At 38.7% G+C, this 16225-nt stretch overlaps 2 long non-coding RNA genes across 2 annotated transcripts; one reads left to right on the top strand and one right to left on the bottom strand.

Annotated features, from left to right (window-relative positions):
• The first annotated feature begins 1478 nt into the window (after positions 1-1478).
• LOC137197382 (uncharacterized) lies at positions 1479-12346 on the top strand. Its single transcript, XR_010931416.1, has 3 exons — positions 1479-2709; positions 5274-5414; positions 11389-12346. It is a non-coding gene; the product is annotated as an uncharacterized lncRNA (long non-coding RNA).
• Positions 11461-15100, bottom strand: LOC137197383 (uncharacterized). Its single transcript, XR_010931417.1, has 3 exons — positions 14945-15100; positions 14069-14155; positions 11461-11547 (listed from the first exon to the last, which is right to left on the bottom strand). It is a non-coding gene; the product is annotated as an uncharacterized lncRNA (long non-coding RNA).
• Between the last annotated feature and the right edge of the window lie 1125 nt (positions 15101-16225).

Here is a 16225-nt window from a genome sequence, read left to right as displayed (position 1 = left end):
AAACATAGACTCTCTGCTGCCACGCTAACCAATAAACATCACTATGAAGCAGCAACACACTCACACACTCAACACACTCACGGCAGTGCACATAACTATCATGGCAAGTAATGTTTTGTACAGTAAATGTACAATGAAATGAAACCTCAGTGTAAATCTAAATGTAAGTATAAGCTGAATAGTTCAGTTATATTTTGAGCATAGACCATGATACTGTAAAATGTTAGCTTAAAAACGTTAGCTTGCATTAGCTTAAAAACTACTTAACTACTTAAAAAACAGCATAGATAGCATCAGCCTTTATAACCAGCACCAAAATATGCAGGGACATTTTTAGGCAATATTGGCTGAGTTAGTGTTAGTTTATAACCGCTATAATTGAACAGCTATAAGTTTGATAACAAAGCTAGTTAACGTTAGCATAAGATTAATGTCAGCTAAAAGCTCAAATCAGCTGCTTCCTGAATGCTAACTAGCTAAAAGTATTGATTCTAGGGCTATTGATATTGTGAGAGAAGCCATTAAAACTTTATTTTCATAGCAAAATTTAATAAGAATGTATTCAAACATTCCTGTAAGGTCAAAGGCATCACATTTTAGAAATGCAGGGCATTTATTATAAACTTAATTTGACATTATTTTTGCCATTTTATCCTATCTGACTTATATATATAGTAAATCCTAATAATATACATTTCTGGTATGTAGATGATGTGTTTTTATTGTTTTATTTTGTTAATATAGAATAGAAAAGGCAATCAAACACAAAGATTAGGAAATATGTACAGCTGCCTCCTGAAAGTCAAGGGGTCGAATCAACCTCAGTCGACTGAGATTGTTCAAGGCAAGTCAGTCGGGGTGCATCGCAATAACAGGATAAAACGGACAGAAGCTTACAAAAATGCACAGGCCTAACATTTCAATGAGGAATTATAAATAAGGGGAATCAGAAATAGTCTATAAAAACTTGATATAAACAGAAATACATGTGTGCGGCCTTTCTCATTATTCCGACAAATCCATATACGTGGTAGCCTGACATTATATGACCGTTTAAATAGGCTGCAATTCAAATCTACAGCTGCCTTTTATTGATTTTATACGCTCAAAAATATGTTCCCATGACTCTGTTGCATTTAACTATGTTTATGTGGTTGAAATCATCGCTGAATAGTGGTGTAACAGAACGTAGTTGATCCGTGATCCGTTCGGATCACCCCGCACAGTTCGGCATGCATCTGAGCCGTGAATTAATTGCAAAATTTAATGTCTCATTGGAGACAAAGTAAACAAACTGCTGTAGCTACAAGTCAAGGTCAGACAGTGTGTCGCTAACAGGAATTTTGAAGAGCAATGACCAAACCATCATCTAAGAGTCCAAAGTGACATTTGCATAGAGTTTACACTCTGTTTAATGTGCTGCAGCTGAGCAGCTAATTAGCTAAGTAGCTGCTAACCTCAGTTAGCAGCTACGGTTAAATTTTGTTTGGTGGCTCATTCAACAAGCTGCAGGACAAGACATGTGTTCATGTTTGTAGTTATCATCAAGGTTTGATGATGTGGACACAGGCTATTGTTTCATTCACTACCATGGTTAAAGGAAGAAAGTATTGCATATTTTATATATTTTAAGATTTATTTAAACATTGGACATCCTGAATGTTGTTTTCATTCAAGACCATGGGTAAAAGTTCCTTGCTTTAAGTGTTTTGCAGAATAAATGGAAAGCAAAGTTATATTTGTCTCCCCATTTTCTTTTTTTTTTGCTGATCTGAAAAACGATCCAATCCATTACTCAAAACCGTGATATGATCCAAACTATGAGTTTTGTGATCCGTTGCACCCCTATCACTGAAACTCATGCCAATGGATTTTCTGATTGCCAGATAGTCTGAATGAAAAAAAGGGAGCTTATTCCCTTTATTCCATCTATTGTATGAAGAATGTAGTTCATCTCAATGGTGATAACACTGATAAATACAATTTGAAATCCCTATTACCTTCAGCTTAATCCTCACTGGCTCTCCTCCTGTGTTGTTTTAGTGGACGACTGGCTGAGCTCCAGCAAACCAATTCAGGGTCATTCCTCTTATTGAATTTCATCCAGAAGCGATATCATAATCACAAAAGACCGACTGCTACCTAGAGGGCTCAGATGAACTCGTTCAGCTGTGATTCAATGACTCACACATTTCCCCCTCTGAGTCTCACTTTGACTTCTTCTCTCTCTTCCCGCCTTCCTTTATGGCTGCCTTTCTCTGGATTACAGCCCCCTCTTTGCTGCCTTCCTGAAGGCCTGTCCAGGCATCCTATTCAGAAAGAAGATAAGCTGTATTTCATTTTCAAAGCTGCTTGTTCCTACTTTTAGTTTAGTTTTTATATCAGTAAATGTTTCATTTTTTTATTTGCATTTCATAGAAACTGAAGAAAACTAATCTTTGCATACTTCCATACATAGTAGAGTAAAAATATCAAAATTCCTCACAAATGTTAGGGAACTAGCTATAAATTGACCTTAAAGGCCCCGTTTGTAGGATTTAGTGGCATCTAGTGGTGAGATTGCAGATTGCAACAAAATGAATACATCTCCCCTCACATCAGAGTTTGGTTTGTCCATTCTGGGCTACTGTAGAAACATGGCAGTGCAACATGGTGGCCTCCGTGGAAGGGGATCTACTCCCTATGTATATATAAAGGGCTCATTCTAAGGTAACGCAAAACACAACGATTCTTAGTTTCATAAATAAAACATACTTATAAATATTATATTCCATTTCTGCCAAGTCTGTTTAGCTAGATGCCACTAAATTCTGCATACTGGTCCTTTAAGTATTCACAGAGTGCAGGAGCTTATGTTTGACATATTAATTAAATATGGAGTGTTAGTAGCTGCTGTTTTGCATACATTCATTTTATTGATATTCGATCAGGGTCCATACTTAACTACCAGATTCTTTCTTTGCCAAAAGCAAACAGCAAATGTATTTTCTGCAGAATTTCCTGTTTCACTTTGGTTTAAGAAATTTTATTTATCCTGGTTTAATCAAATGCGTTTTCATGTTCAATGATGCTTTGAGATTAGAGGTCAATAATATTATGTTTGGATATGTGTTTATTTTTGCAAAAATGTGGCCAGTTGTGTGTGAGAATATGTGGCGTATTCGGTTGTCTGTATGTGATAACAGCTGTGTGGATGGACTGTGAACACACGTGTAAGTGTATTTTCCCACATACTAAAAGTGATTAATCTCAATACTGTTCCAAAGTTTAAAGCATAACTTATCTTGACCCTTCTCTTTCACTCATCATGTGTAGGAGGGAGTTTATTTTCCCTTTTCTGTGCTCCGATTAGCGGTAATTTATCCAAGTTGAGGAGAGATTGTGCCTGCGTTGAGGAGTGTAATATTTCAGCCTCTTTGACCTCTGACTGATTCAAGCAAACAGTGGTGGATCATGTGTCCCGGTGGTCAAATGGCGGACAAAAAGTGCATGTTACTAACATGAAAACATGGTTGACCAACACCATGTGCTTGTTTATGGATATGGGTTTGTAGGCATACCTTGGAATATGAGTGTTTGTACTAGAATATGTGGATACATGCAGTATTTGTGTCTGCAGTCTATGCATGGGTTTTTGGGTTGGCACATTATGAGCGTCCTGTCACAACTTTCCAGAGCTACGCTGGCATATTTTTCTCATTGAAGCTCACAATGTGTTTTAGATTTTACAATTTGTTTTCAATGCTTTGATTTGCTTCTGCCTCAGGTTTCTGAACCTTTACCTGCATATAGCAACATAAAAGAGTTACAACATAAAAGAGAGAGATGGAGTTAAAGCGTGTTTTTAAAAATGAATGCAAGGGTTCACTGATACCTTCCCATATTGGTTATACTTATGTAATAGGCACTATTTTTGCATTTTGAACATCAGTGGCTTACATCATCAACAGATTACCATAATCGGGATATTAATGGTACACAAATTGATGAATTTTTCCATTAACCTAATTGCCTCTTGAAAAAGTGAGCGTAATACTACTTGCTACAACCTCTTCCGTTTTTGGGGAGCATAAAGAAGAGGAGGAATATGGGTTGATGATGGCTTCTGATAAAGCCAATAGTATATTGACATATTGGATGGTAAACTAAATTATTTTGTGTAGAGTGAAACTAAATCAAAGTTGTGTTATTCAATATATTGGAACAGTTTATGTCTGTTTTCTGTCACAAAACTGTCTGTCTGTTTTATAATCCATGACATTTCTTATCCACAATAGTCTCTCTTATTCACAATGTATACATTATTAGCTCAATGATACCTGTGATGTTTATGTAAAGACAGTAAAAAAATAATGGTCGTTGCCACCATGACATCACCCATTGGTTTGTGGACTCCTGTTTTGAAGCCTTGAGGTTGGCATTTTGACTGTCACTATGTTGGATTTTTTTGAGCCAGAAGTGACCGTATGAGAGAGGGTGGAGCTTACCCCAACACTACCTGCTTGCTGCTAGCTTGGTTAGCATGGTGCATTTACAGTCTATGGTTAACTGTGATAATGCTAATGCTAATTTTGGCTAGCGAAAAACAGGCTTCAAACAAAATGCACTTAACAGAAAAATTGTACAGCTGACTCCTTAGAGGGTGCTTTTGTACAACAAAATGCTTAACAAGACTTTTTTAGGTGACCAAAATGTTACAATTAACTTTCATGAACTGAAAACACACTAATAGCGACAGCTATGCCTATATTCCTTTTATAATCTGGGGTTACGATATGTAACATATGTAACCAACGTTGTTGCAGTGGTAGCCACCCTAAAGCATACCCTGCTTTATCGTCTATTTTACTCTAAATGGGATCATAATTTACAAAAGGAACATCATGCTGTATTGAAGAAGACTTGAAACTAGCCATTGAGATCATAAACTCATTGGGAAAATGTTTACTGAGGTAGTAAAACAAGTGAGAAGTAGGGCCATTTTCTCACACACTTCTATACAATTGGACATCTTTTTGCAACCAGTGGAGTCGCCTCCTGCTGGCCATTAGAAATAATGCAAGTTTAGGGCACTTCTGCGTTGGCTTCACTTTTCAGACCAAATGCAACTTGTTGCTTGCATTTATGCGAGAAAGTTTCTGAGTATGTGTGCTTTTATGTGTGTGTATTTGTGTGTGTGTGTGTTTGCACGCACAGGAGTGAATATTGGAAGTCTGTACCCAAACCACGTCCAACTGAAATCCATCTACTTCCCCTGTACTGTCCCTTTACAGGAAGCTGTCATCTGCCTCTTTGATGCTAACTAATGATGGGCCGAGCAACTTGCCATAACCCTCCCAAATGTCAGTCCCCAAGCTTTGGGTTTCACCCCCGTATGGTCTCCTCATTCACTGTGTCACATTCATTTCTGCTGGGTAAGCAAACATAAAATACTGCCACTCCTCGTGTATCATTTAGATGGTCACATGAATGTTGAGGGTTATATATTACAAACATAAGCGCACACATGCATTCTTAAAAATGCATGAACACATTATCAAGTCAATCAGTCTTTTACAGGGCCAGTATTTACGACATCTCAAAATCCCTCCTAGGAATTACTCTGAAAGTTTAGCCAGGACTTAAAATACTTGCACCTCAGGGTACGTGAGTCCGATTCAGCACTTTTCAGCTGCCTACTTTTAAGTTTAGGAGATATCTACAGGCTTGTAGATTAAATATAAATATATTTTGCTTTGCTGTGACACTGCTGTTTGTCCACTCTTATGGCCTGTAAAACATTGTTCTTCAGAAGTTTCATTATCTATGATTTGACCATAGATTTTAAGAGCTAGCTAAGCCATGAATTTGTGTAAAATATGACTCTTTCTGTTGGGTTTAGGGCAGGAAAATGATTGAATAAAAATGATATTGGAGTTTTGAGATGCAATTAATACAATTGCAGTTGTTACATCATATATAACTGCAGTTATAGCTGTTTGATAACAGCATTAAGAAGATTTAATAGAGTATTTTTTGATGTTCATGGTTATTTTATATCAGTGCTGCAACTAATTATTATTTTCATTATAGATTAATCTGTGAATTATAATCTTGATTAATCAATTAGCCGTTTGGTCTACAGAATGCCATAAAATGCTGAAAAATGTTCTAAAGCCCAAGTCACTAAAAGGTACTAAAATTGTTTTATCCCGACCAACAGTTCACGTCCCAAAGATATTCAGTTTACTGTCATAGAAGACAAAATAAACCAGAAAATATTCACATTTTGGAAGCTGGAATCAGAAAATGTGGACATTTTTTCTTAAAAAAATGACTCAAAATAATTAGTCAATTCTGAAAATTGTTTGCGATTAATTTTATGTCGATCGACTAATCGACTCATTGTTGCAGCTCTAATCAAGAATTCTGCATTTCCACACCTACCGGAATTTGCATGCATGTCCTATCATCAGCCACGTACCAGGGATTCATAGTTTGCTATAACGCCTCTGCAGCTCCTCTAAGAAACCTGATCAAATCCTTTCACACCTTCGCCTAAAAGTAAGACCAAATATGTATCAAGTCGGGTTATTTCTACTATGAGATTCTTGATAGATATGGGTCAATAAGTGTTTCAACCCATGTCACAATATCATTTTCTCCAATATTAAGGACTAGATGTTACTAGATGTTACTTTACAGGTTGACCATTAAAATACTTGGGTTGGAAGAGAGAGAGAGAAAATATATGTTTTGAAATATCCATAATCTCTGGAGGAGAAAACAGGCTAGCCATTTTCATGTTTGTCTGTGATAAATTCTAATCAGGCAGTGTTTGATGGTGTGCATACATATCATTATTGTGTGTGTGTGTGTGTATGTGTGTGTCTGAATTCAGTCGTTAAATATTCATCAGAGAGCGTCATTGTTTTTGGAGGACTACATATGGGGTAATTAGAACAATAGTTTATATCTACATAAACAACTGCCTTCTGGTGCAGAGGGACTGAGCTTTAATGTCAAACAGACTGGGACAGAAGCATTCTGTGTTTGTGTGTTTGTGTGTGTGTGTGTGTGTGTCTGCACGCTTGTGTCTTTCTGCATGTTTGTCAGTTAGTCGTGGATGAATGTATGAGTTGTATGAATGCATGCATGCACATGCGTGTGTTTGTAATGTGAAACAGGCAATGTCAGTGTAAGCATTTATGTTATTTATGTCAGTGTGTATATGTGTTTTTCCATATATGTGTGTATGTATGTGTGTGCGTTTGTGTGAGTGTGTGTGTGTGTGTGTGTGTCGGGTGGGTGGGTGTGGGGGGGGAGGGGGGCATGTAAAATGTGAAACAGACAGTGGCAATGCCTCAATGGCACAAAGGGAAAGGCGTGACCATCTAAACTGCCCCCTGAAGAGCACGAGAATCCACCCCCAGCCACTGGTTATTGTGTGTGAGTGTGTGAGTGTGAGTGTGTGTGTACTGTATGCAGCTGCAGGCGATATGAAAGGTCAGGTGGTACATTATTGATACCGGTTGGATTCTTAACACTGAAGAACACACAGAACAATTGGGGTTCCCTCTGATGGTCAGGACGTTATCAGCATAATAGCATCCAATTAAAACTTCAATCATCTTACATTAATAATCTTATACATTAATAATCTTACATTAAGATTGTTGAATGTTGATGCAAAATGGCGCCTCTAGAAAGAGGTATGAGTACAACAGATCACAAAATTCACGGTTTGGATCGTATCACAGTTTTGAGTCATGGCCTGGATCATTTTTCGGATCAGCAAAAAAAAAAAAAAAAGGGAGACAAATATAACTTTGCTTTCCATTTACTCTGTAAAACACTGAAAGCCTCTGTGCAGAGCTGTTCCAAAATGTGAGTCAACATCTGTGTTGTTGCCTGGGAGACTCCTGGTAGTGTAGCTCCTTTTAAGGAACAGGGCAGTGCGTAATGTGTGCATAGCGAATGAGTGGTTAAGTGAGAGAGTGAGTGGTGGAAAAGTGATGGTGGATGCGAGCGGAGCAGAGGAAAAAGGTCAGTAGTAAGTTACCAATCTGGCAGTAAATGTACAGTACAGGCTAAAGTGTGTCAAGACCAAGAAAAGTCTCATCTGTTGTTTCCCCAACTGCTGTAAAAGTGAAGGTGGTTAGCTCCGAAGTTAGCAACAATGGGTTAGCCTAACCTGATGATGCTAAACAGAGAAATACAGAAGGGAGAAATGTGTGTAGGGTTAGGGGTCAGGGGTGTGTGCCGTGTAACATGTTACATCACGGCAGTGGTTCTCAACCTTTTTTGAATAAGCGCCCCCCCCCTATCCATTATCCAGGTTCCTTACCACCCTCCATCAATTAAAATGTAGGTTAATTGTCTTCCCTCAATATTAGTGTTGATTATTATACTGTGTTATATCATTAGAAAAGCATGTCATTGAATGCCAGATAACAGATTAGTTAACTGGACAGTTGGAATATTTAATCATTAGTTTCCCAGGGAGCAAAAAAGCCACCATAACAGTTACGGTCACAACATCAGGGTGTGTGTCATGTAGTAAAGTGGGTGTGTCATGTAGGTCCCAAAACATGTCACAAAATCACATTGATAATGAAAATATATTTATTTGGGTTTTTTTTGGTTTTATTGGCGATTGCACGTTCAAATACTTGTGTTTGTGTTTTATTCACTCTGGCAATGCTGTTAATGTGTATTAGATAATCAATCAAATTGACATTGACATTAAATTTTTAGTAATGTGGTCATTGAATGTAGCCTGTGGTTTGGCAATATCACCCTTAAGGAGTTAGTCAATCATTCTTTTGGGAGAGTGTGTTCAGGAGGACATTTGTCTTTAATCCTGAGTGGTAGAAACCAACCCCTGATGGGTACTTTTATGTCATAGGTTGAGAATTGTTTATTCTCAGATCATACTCCTTCATACCTCAGGTGGAAGCCATGTTATCTCCTTTTGGCTAGTTATCCATGGTAATGAGTTAAATAACAAAAAAAAAACAAACCCAGAAACACAAACTGCATTGCCCATATTGATGTTTTTACTGTTTTAGTTATTTTCCACCAAATTTCACTTGTCTCTCAGGTTATGATTAGCAGTATCACTGTGATAGCTAGCCTACGTCTGCAGCCCCCTCTGCCCTCTGCCCGGCCTGCGGTGGTGTTGAGGTGGCTGATGAAGTGATGTTTGTGTCTGTGGTGGTGAAGGTCAGCTCTCGCTTGTGTGTGTTGTCATTCAGTTGGTCTACCACAGAATTTGGTATTTCAGGGCCAGAAGAGTGGCTGAGAGCTATGTGTGCTGTGTGAGTGACTTCTTTGGCAGACATGGATATGATTATTTATGTGCATATGCGTACACTTGTGGTTATATTTGCATTTTTTTGTGAATGTACTATGTTTATGAGAGTTTGTGTGTTGTGTGCTTTTTGTCTGCAAACCTGTTTTTTACCACATTGAATTCAAATGTCTGCTGGTTTGCTTTATGCAAATGTTTTTTTTTTAATGCAAATTTTTAGGATTTGGGAATGTGCAGTAGTTGTGCACTGGTTGTAGTATGTTGTGTGTGAGAGCATGTGTGTGTGTGTGTGTGTGTGTGTGTCCTATGAATGCATTGACATTTACCTTTGCCATCACATCCACAAACACCTCCCAAGGCCTTTTTCATCAGTTCCCACTGCCCTCCATGAAACAAAGTACAAAACTACCATTCTCAGCTTGGGAAAAATCCTACCACAGCAGCATCATCGTTGACATTTCATGGCTTTGCAAAAGTGTTTACACAATAGGCAGAGAGGGTGTGTCTTTGCATCATTAATCTTTTATGTATGCTTTGTTTATTGGTGGCAACTTGACCACTACAAATTTGATTAAAACTGGGGAAGTGAGTGAAAGAGAGAGAGAGAGAGAGAGAGAGAGAGAGAGAGAGGAGGGGAGGGGCGATGATGTAGTTCAGACAGTAAATCAAAGCAAAAGTGGAGTTTTCATTTTGTCATAAAAGTCGACAGGGTCTTGGGGTGAATACATGCAGTTCATCTATTTTATTATGTTGCGGCATTTTCTATCTTAGCTCTTTCACACTCTTCCGCTTTATGCTCTCTCCATTATTTCATTTACTGCCCAGTCTACACTTCCACATTATTCTCGTTTTGTCCCTCTGACTTTCTAATTATTTAAAACCGCAATCGACAAAAATGAATACAGCCATTTTGATTTAATTATGTAGCCCCAAACTTGGAGCTGTAACATCATTTCACATCTGTTAAGTCATTTTAAGTATTGAAACGAAAAGAAATTAAATATGTGAATACAATTCAAAGATTTTCAGTCATAATTACAAGTAAACTTATCATCCAGAACTCAGATGTGTCATACTACACGTATGACTTTTCACTGATGCAGTCATGACATGACATGTTTACACCTGCACTTCTCCAGTTAATGGACCAAATATGGTGTCACCCATTATTGGACACTCCCCTTGCCTCACTACCAGTCTGGGACTGGCCTGATTGGCCTGAAGCCACATGACCATATATCCAACCCATCTTTGTAGATGGCTGATATGTGTCTGGATGTACATGATTGGCTGTCTTTTATATTTTTTTTTACCTTTTTGAATTTTTTTTCTGCTTCACACCTAATCTACTCTGTTTAAATGTTGTTTGTAATGTGTTTTATGATGATCCTGATGAAGGCCACAAGCTAAAATGCGTTGGTCTAATAATAAAGTTGTTCTATATACTTCCAGTGTGAGTTTTGACCTCTTTAGACTTTTTTCCCTTCTCCGTGCACCTTGGGAGTAGGTGAAGTTGTGCCAGAAACCTTTACTCTGCCTCTAAACCTGCACTATAGCAAAAAAAAGCTCAGATAAACTCATTGTACACTTCCTGCTCACCAACAAATGAAAGATGAACAAAGCTAACAAGTGGTAAACATGGTTGAGGATGTAGCAGCCAAGAGTTGATGGAGGCAGTTCAAAGCATCTGCTGTATCACTGTAAAATGAATTAGGATACTTTGATATAACTTCTTTAATTAAGTGAAACCATTAGTGGCAAAGACGGTTATACTAATTTTAGTATTAATTGGGATTGTAATCTGTTCCTGCTTTGTTCTGTAAATCTTATATTCCTTTGTGTAGTGAAACAGCACAGACAATCTGACAGCCAAGACAATCTGATCATGTGTCTGATGATGTGTGTATTTAAAGACCTGTGCATGCTAATCATCTCCCCATTGTCCTTTTTCGTTAACATGAATTATACTAATGACTCAAAACTGACATGATGATTAGTTATCATGTAAAATTAAATTGTTACTCATTCTATCTTTAAAGCCGCCTCCTCTCTCTTTTTCTCTGCCACGCCGCTCTCTTTCTGTCTCATCCTACCAGGACGCTAACAGGTGAGCAGAAGCTTCCTCTCTTAAGAGCCCCAGGCAGACCTGCCTCGCCCAGAGTCAGACCGGAGCGAGCCCACGGCCAGATGCACACAGAGTAGAGGCAAGAGGAGGGGTGATCATGGGCTGGAAATGTGAGTTGAGACAGAGAAAGCTAAAATGAGAAAAAAAAAAAGAAGAAGAGTGGCTTGAAAGCATACATGCAAAAGTGTACATTAGGAACAAATTAGATCAAACCACAGAAATTACATACTGACAAAGTGATATTGCAAAAACACCTGCAAGACTGAGATAAAGATTAATATGAGAAATCTTTCCAGTTGCAGCCCTAAGTGCAACCAAAGTACATATGTGGGTGCAGTTGTGTCTGTTTTTGTGTATCATATATGTGAATTATTGTATCAATATCCCCATTGTGGCTCATATTTAAAGGACTTTTCAATGACTTTCCATAGTGCAAGTCCCTGATTAAGAATTTTGCTGTTTGGTTTTCTAAAGAAATGCCCCCAGTTGGTCTGTAAATCTCCAGCGAATGTAGTGAATGTGTGAAGCAAATTGTTAAATACTCTCTTCAGTATTCCTGACCTGTTTTTTAAATTTCTGTCTCCATGAATTTTCCTGTCTGGAACACACTCAAAATTCCAGAAATTACACAACTAGAGGAAACCATATTTTCACACAGCCCATTTGTGCATCTGTGAATTGTGTTTATGTCTGTCTGCACAGCATACATGTATGTAATAATAACGTATTTTATGAAAACACCCTGCACACACACACACACACACACGCCCTGGACCTCCTTACTGTCGGTTGATTATAATGATGTTGATCCTGGAATTGAAGCTTCACTCAGTGCTATTCTGCTCTGGGTAAAAGCGTTAGCAAAATACATAAAATGTAAACACAAAAAAAAATGACTGTTTCTATGCTCCCGCTGCCACTCCACACACAAACACACACACACACACACACACACACATGCCCCCTTCCTTGGTTTCGATGATGATCCAAGCAGAGAGTTTTCATGCCAGAGGAAACACTAGCTCTCACCAGCTGGCCCGATCCGGCCACCAATCAAGTCATCTGCTTCTTAACGCACACACGGACAGACACATACACATGAACACGTGTAAATCTGTGCACTGCTAACACACACATGCTCACACACACACACCCTCAGGCGTACACAGGCATGTGCATTACAGCGAGCAGACATCCACCTATAAACACACACACAAACAGTGCACATTACCATTACTCCCACATATAGTGCACATACAGAATGCAGTGTGTATACCTACATACTCACATATTTTACTACACCTGTGAGGACGTACATACACTCACATCGGGATAATATGCTTTTTGAGCAGCGGTGGTGAATTGAATGTGGAATTGTAGCGCTCTTTCTCTCTTTCTGTGAGTCTAAAGACCACCAGGGAGCTCAGTATGGCTAAATGGCTGCTAGTAACAACCGCCGCACTGTCAGCATGCAAACCTTAGGGACCTAATTATTTATAATAACACTGCATTGTAAATATGAGGTATAAATAGGACCAACTTCTTGTTTAGTTTCTCCGCCATGGTACTCAAAATTCAATTGAATAATAATAAAAAAAAAGCAGCAGTGATGGAGCAGCATTTTAACATGTTTCAGCGTTGTTGTTCACACTGTTTTCAAGAGCGACTTCAAATCATGTGACAGTGGTATTAAAAATAGAACGCACTATTAAACTGTACAAATAGCAAGATGTCATTTTTATCTTAAATCTGTGGTTTGGCGGCTTCTTATTCAGTAGAGTTTGTGATTCAAAACATCATTGGGTAAATGTCAGGTTTTGTCATTGACAATTAAAAAGCAAGAGCTTTTATTTAGATCTATTATTTTGACCCGACATTCATCTATTTTACAGAGAACAGTCAGTTGTGACTAGTGGGAACTTAAAACTCACAACATGACTTGAAGAGATCTGCTCATGGAGGCACTCTTCCTTTTCTCTGCCAGTTACTGTATGCTTCTCAATTATTGTACTTCAGATTCAGAATGACTTAAAATGCCAAATACAATAAAAATACAGGAACCTGTCTTGGTGACATAGTTTCAGAGTTCCACAGTACCCAGTGACACACATGGTACAAGGAAAATCGACCTCACATATTGTATGAAGTTTCACATTGGTGAACTGCACCATAAATTTTACTGACCGCTTTTCTCTTCATCCTGAAACACTGTTTTGACTATGCAAAACAATGGGTGAAATTCAAGCACCGCATAAGTCACATAAAACCAAAGAGCTGGTTTCTCAGCATTGCTTTTCTCTCTGTTTTGGTTCCAAGTCTGACCAGAGCTCTGGGTCTGATTTCAATCTGCAGATACTTTTGCAGTGGTCCAGATACTTTCAGTGTCAGGGGGGGGAAAAAAAAGCTAAATACTGTACAAAAAACATTGCAAGACGTAATCAGATATGCCATATGACATTTTCTTCTCTCAAACTCAAAGTGCATTCGCTCTCACACACATGCAGACACTCGCACAAAGACAGAAAAGCACTCACATGCCCACGTATGGATGCAGACACAGAGTACGCTCCAGCAGTTTCACATAAAGTGCGCACAGACAGAAATGTACGTGCACAATAACACACAAACGCATACACTGTCTGCCTGCTTACCAGAGAGTCATAGCCTTTTTCCGCAGACAATCCTTCACTGTTTCCTCCAGTCTCCTAATTGGCTTTACCCAGACCCAGCCCACAGACCTGAGTCAGAAACAATTAAAAACTCCATTTATATTCCTGCAGCGAGCACATGGGCTCCCACAGTGTGTGTGACTACTCACATCAGCCCTCATCATCTGTGTGTGATTTTAAACTTCAGGCCGCTTTCCATATTTATTTGAACGTGGTCTGACTTGAAAGGTTTGTGGACTGAACAGCGAAAAGCACTTTTTGATCAGACAAATAATCTGCAGCTCGTCCAACGTTATCTTTTAAATAAATATCTGAATCAGAAAATATTAGCTTTCCAAGCGGCCTGTTTATTGTTTGAGTTTTCTGAGGCTTGAACTGACTAAGAAAACACTTTTTCTTTTACATCGCCATCATTGATTCAAAGGCCTGGGATTTCAAAAGGGGGCCTGACGGAGGTAATAACCACATTTGACTAATAAATAATCCCTCATCTCCATCCTAACGTATAGGAACATACCACTGAATTGGCCCAATCCTGCACAGGAGTAGAGCTTTCCAGACAGTTTCCTTAACAACCATCTTAGAACATACCACAAATGTATAAATGACCACATACTGTAGCAAGGAAAGAAAAAAAAAAAAAGACAGAATCTCTGTTTTACCCATGTAACCAAATCCAGCATATGGAAATAGATTCTTATCAGAGTCCATTTGGTTTTTATTTGTATTGCGGGCAGTAGAAGACTGATTTAATGACAGGAGTGGATCTAAAATAGGATGTGGCATCACTTGAATCTGAGATTTGAGATTAAGCTGTCAGCATTACAGGAGTGATGGCAATAAGAGTCTTTAGTGTACCTTCTGGATCCAGTGTTGTCACTGTAAAATGTAGCTTGATGCACAGGCAAAGCTCTTGCTGCTGGGAAACAAGAAAAGTGATACCTGATTAAACTGCATATCAGCATAGATAATATCATCATCACTGTTGCCTTCTTAGAAGAGGACATCCACTTGGCAACAACATTATTTGCATTGAACGACTTTTACCAACAATACGGTAATTATTTGTCTTTTTTTTTCAACAGGCTTAGATTATAGACAAGCAATGCAGACAAGAAGAAGACACAATAGAGTAAGTAAAGAAACTAACATAGACAGAGATTAAATAAATTTGGCATGCGTGTGTGTATATGCGTGTGCGTGTGCATGTGTGTGTCTATAATATATGAGGTGTTTGTGGAGATGAGCCTTGCGTGCCAGGGGCCACAGCAGGTGCAGTGCATCTCTGGAGTGCCGTGTCCTAGTATGTGTTGGGTGGGTGGTATCTTTCTCCCCTCATCATCTCAGCTTTCTCCATCTTTCTTCCCTGTCGATATAAATAAAAACAGACAACTCGCCACAGAGCAGCAGGGGGGCTTCTGGAGCGAAGGAGACAAGCTTTTGGGCGACTGCGAGGGGCTTGAGAGGTGTTGGTTTGAGATTCTCTGTGGTTATCTAAGGACACTTGAACACAACTGCAACTTATTCCGATCAGACAGTTTAACTTGTTGAATGATTTAAATCAACGGTTCATGAAATCTCACATATTTTATCCCAGTATGTGGTTCAATAAGTCCTCATACCAAAACAATAAGTAGGCTGGTCTGCCAGTGCATTTTATGGTTATGATTTGGTCAAGGTTAAGCAAATGAAATACTTGGTAACGGTTAGGGAATATTTGTGGTCATAATTAAAGGAAACCAACATTGAGTGTTGGCAGGAGACAGGACAAAAACCTCCTGTCTACCAGCGTCAAAATCAAACATTTTGCGACCCATCTCAATGTCACATTTTTCTGTGAATGTTACACTGTGGTGTTTCTGAGGAGGACAGTCTCTGTAGGTTTTTTTGGGGGAGTAATAGAAGCATTTTTTTTTTACATCCTGAAATCATAATTCATAAAGAAATGTAAAGGAAAGGATGTGGGGGTGCCCTGGTAGCCGAAGGGTTACTGTGCATGCTACATAACCACAACGTCCTTGGCTCGGTTCCAGCCGCAGATCTTCGTTGCATGTCATACCCATCCCTTTGTTTCCTGTCTGCCACCTCACCATTGACTTAAAGGAAAGAATGTGGGTTCATTTTTTTGTTTGGTACAGT

Source organism: Thunnus thynnus, chromosome 14 (genome assembly GCF_963924715.1).
Source record: "Thunnus thynnus chromosome 14, fThuThy2.1, whole genome shotgun sequence".
Classification (NCBI taxonomy): domain Eukaryota; kingdom Metazoa; phylum Chordata; class Actinopteri; order Scombriformes; family Scombridae; genus Thunnus; species Thunnus thynnus.
Note: the sequence above shows the minus strand (reverse complement) of the source record. Positions and strands in the feature narration are given on the sequence as shown.